Genomic DNA, 4,393 nt, shown 5'->3' on the forward strand with positions numbered 1-4,393 from the left:
GAGAGAGAAGGGGGAGGTGCTACACACTTTTAAATGATGAGATCTCGTGAGAACTCACTATCATGAGAACAGCAAGGGAGAAATCCAGTCCGCCCCATGATCCAACCACCTCCCCCTAGGTTCCTCCCCTCACATGTGGGGATTACAATTCGACGTGAGATTTGGATGGGGACACAGGACCAAACCATATCAACTACTATGTGTACCAAATTATTCATAAGAACCCTCATGCCTCTAGTAAAAACAGCTTTAGAGGAAAGAATTCTTTAAATAGGCCATTCTCTTTCATTCTTTCTTTCTTTTTATTTTTTCAAGGCAGGTTCTCACTGTGTGGTCCAGGCTGGAGTACAGTGGCTCAATCATGGCTCACTGCAGCCTCAAACTTCTGGTCTCATGCAATCTTCCCACCTCAACTGGGACTACAGGCATGCATCACCACACCTGGCTAATTTTTTATTTTTTATAGGGACGGAAATCTCGCCATGTTGCCCAGGTTAGTCCCAAATTCCTCCCTCTTCAGCTTCCCAAAGTGCTGGGATTATAGGCATGAGCCACCACATCCAGCTTAGCCATCTTCTAAGCTTCCTACAGACCTATAACAAGAGACAGGGAGCTATTCCCTAAAGCTACCTTAATGGAATTCATGCTGTAGGGGAGGGAAAATATCTTTTGCTCTAGTCATCTTGAGTTCTGCGCTGGGGCCCTGCAAATTAGACTAAGAAGACAGATTAACAAGAGAAAAACAGGTTATTAACAGGCGCATCATGCCTTCACATGGCAGTACCCATCAATGAGTAAATCAGGATGGTTAGAACTTGGGCTTATATAACATCTTAACAAAAGAACAATAAATTTTTAGAGAAGTGACAAGACAAAGGGAAAAAACTTTGAGCTTCTAGGGGCAGCAAATTGTGGAAAGGCAAATGTATGGAGAAAATAATGGAAGATAAAGGCTAACTAAGGTTTGTACGTGGGTTTCTCTGCTGCCATCTCTAGGCTGATATGGGTCTAGTGTTGTCCTCAGTGATTAATTACTGCCCTAACTAGTAGGAAGGGGAAGAGGGACCCCTTTACAAATTTATGTCCTGCTTTTAGGCAAATGATTGGGGAAAGGGCGAGACAGAGAGTTTTTCTTGTATCTGCTTCTTCTCAATTGCCTTCAATTGAGAAGGCATCTTTTAGGCTGACATATTTTGGGGTGGCATATATTTCTGCCTGTCAGTGTCAACTCAAGTTCCTTCTAGTCTCGCCAGCAGGCATCCACTGACATCCCCTCTGCCCAGCACTGGGAAATTTGCTGAGGGACTTTCCAAATAAGTTTCTGCCCTCCATGCACCTGTCCTTCCATGAAAACAAGACTTTCAAATGAAAAAGAGGAAAAGAACAATTAAAGCAATTCCCCGTATCCATATGGAAGGCAATAAGTGAGTACCTGGCTAGCTGCCTTCTCCCATGAAGCATCTCAGATAACTGCACTCAGCATCAACGTTCATAAAGGCCTGGAATTAACTCACTGTCCACAGTGGGCCATTCCCTTTTCTCGCTCGTGCTGCCCCCTCAGTGTGGCATGGCCTTCCTCCCATCAGAGTTCTCCCTACAGAGCCAGCTCCTCAAAGCCCACCTGCTTCGTGACATTCCCAGATGCCCAGTCAGGATGAACGACTCCTCCGACCAGACTCTCATCGTGGGCCAAAAGACCTGGAATCAGGAGTTACTTATTACAGCTTAATGGGAAGAGAAAAGGAAATCAGAGGCAGAGCTCCCCAGAGATCGTTATTCTTTGTAAATTTTCATTACACAACTGATATATATGTTTTTATAACAAAAAAGAGAGTAAACAAAATGTTTAAGGACTCATAAACACAAATGAAAGTTATTGCATTTCCACAACCCAGAAACAAGAAGCAACATTTGGTAAACCTTTTTTCTGGATGTTATTCTACCTGTATCTAGATATAAAGAAGTTTAGGTGTAGGTGCAGATACAGATAATGTGTCTACCAAGAAAAAATAAAACAATACTGCACTGGGCTGTTTCTGTTTCATTAACTGCTTGTTTCACTTGACAATGGATACTGAGCATCTTTCCACGTCCAGAATTACCCTTCTAATGTCAGGCAGGTCAGAGTCAGCCTGATGTCTATGCGATTTCCTCCATAGATTAGATACAGAAAAAAAGCCACCAAAGGTAAAGACCAGAGACTACCCCAAGAGCTGCCCCCTGAGAGAGGCCAATCCTGCAGCACCTCCTGACTCAGCACCTGTGCACAAACCCAGCTCCCTAAATGTGGGGCCGGGAGCTTCAATACCCAGACCTATTCCCACCTTCTGCTCATTCTGGCCTCTGCAAAACTTAAACCAAGCAAGCATAGGGCAGTTTGGTCAGGCACAGTGGCTCATGCCTGGTAATCCCAGCACTTTGAAAAGTGAAGGCAGGTGGATCACTTGAGGTCAGGAGTTCGAGACTCACCTGACCAATGTGGTGAAACCCCATCTCTACTAAAAAAAAAAAAAAAAAAATTAGCTGGGCTTGGTAATCCCAGCTACTCCAAGATGTGGAGGTTGCAGTGAGCTGAGATCCCACCACTGCACTCCAGCCTGGGCCACAGAGTGAGACTCTGACTCAAAAAACACAAAGTTAAAGGAATCTGTGCCTCAGTTCTTGAGACGGCTTAGAGTTGCTGCCTGGTATAGACAGTGCCAGATTTCCACAAATCAGCAGTGAATTGAGAACTAGTTTTAAGGAAAACTGTTCGACATCTTCACCATCATGTTTATCAACCTCAGAGTATTCTATGGTAAGAATGTTTATTTATTCAATTCCTATAATCATATTTAGGATATATATATTATTATTATTAAAAATGGACTGCTGCAAACATGTTTGCCAGATTTTCATGCATTATCGTAAATGCACAGTTTATCCTTTTCTTAAAGATAAATTTCTAGAGGTAGAATTGCTAGATCAAAGAACATACAGGTTTTTTTTAATAGAAAGCTTTTAAAATAGATAGTCAAGGTGGCCAAGTTTCTATCAATTTTACATTTGTGTATTAAAATGCACAAAGCACCTGGCATAGGAGGTACCACAATCACGAAGGTGGTTTTCCCAGGGCGAGGCTTATCCATTGCACTCTGGATGTGCTGATACCTGCGATTATCCCAAATGTGGGAAACTCAACTGCATAATTTGTGGTAGTGGGGGACTGTGTGTGTGCTCTCCCCTGATGTTTATTAAAAAGAAAAAAATTTTGATTCAAAGTAAATAAAGTAAAATGCACAAAGGAACAGCCCGTACCTCACCCACACATGGACAAAATAAAAGGCAGAGACAACCTCGTTGTCTGGATTTACAGTTCTTTGACTACTGCTGAGAACAAATATTTCAGAAAATAGTTATAGGTTATTTTTATCTTTTTTTTGAATAGTGAGTTCTTGACCTTTGTCCCTGGACTCCTTGAAGTCCCACCACATGTTAAACCTTAGGATAATACAAAGGACACTGATTTTTGTCCACTCTGGAGAATTTCCAAGAGTAAGGAGCAAAGTTCCCCAGTTCCCATGGGACCTACCCCCACTCCAGCTCACACCTCTTGCCTGCTAACCAAATTTAACTGCAAAGGTGTGATGGAGAAACGCTCAGCTTTTTTGTAATCTCTGGCTCTAAAACTTTGAAGCCACTCAACCTAAAGACAAGTCTACTCAAATGGCAAACCCTACCAGCCATCTCCTGGCTCCCTCCCCTCCCCTCCTCTCCCTTTAGAACTCAGCCTCAGCTGCTGCCAGGTCATGACATCTTTACTCCTCTTGCCCTAACATTCCCAGACAGTAGAAGACTTAGTCCGAAAATATATGTGTTCCCCATGTGTGTCTGCATCTGTGAGACAGAGTCAGTTCAGCAGACCCTCACTGAGTGTTTGAGCATGCAGGGCCCTGAGCCCAGTGCTATTAGAGACATGGAGATTTAAAAAAAAAAAAAAAAAAAAAAAAGACATGGCCGGCTGCGGTGGCTCAGGCCTGTAATCCCAACACTTTGGAAGGCTGAGGCAGATGGATTACTTAAGGTCAGGAGTTCAAGATCAGCCTGACCAACATGGTGAAATGCTGTCTCTACTAAAAATACAAAAAATTAGCTGGGCATGGTGGTGGGCATCTGTAATCCCAGCTAGTCGGGAGACTGAGGCATGAGAAACACTTGAACCCAGGAGGCGGAGGTTGCAGTGAGCTGAGATTGCACCACTGCACTCCAGCCTGGGAGACAGAGCAAGACTCCACCTCAAAACAAAAGAAAGAAAGAAAGACATAGTCTTTGCCTTCTAGAAATTAACAATCAGGTATGTGACTTATACTCAGATAATGACAGATGGGTACATTTTGAAAATCCTGTAACAGAA

At 43.2% G+C, this 4,393-nt stretch overlaps 1 non-coding gene across 1 annotated transcript; it reads left to right on the forward strand.

Moving 5' to 3' along the window:
- The first annotated feature begins 3,062 nt into the window (after positions 1-3,062).
- On the forward strand, positions 3,063-3,226 carry LOC129461762 (U1 spliceosomal RNA). The gene has a single exon (XR_008650688.1). It is a non-coding gene; the product is annotated as a U1 spliceosomal RNA (small nuclear RNA).
- Positions 3,227-4,393: the final 1,167 nt, after the last annotated feature.

Source organism: Symphalangus syndactylus, chromosome 1 (genome assembly GCF_028878055.3).
Source record: "Symphalangus syndactylus isolate Jambi chromosome 1, NHGRI_mSymSyn1-v2.1_pri, whole genome shotgun sequence".
NCBI lineage: Eukaryota > Metazoa > Chordata > Mammalia > Primates > Hylobatidae > Symphalangus > Symphalangus syndactylus.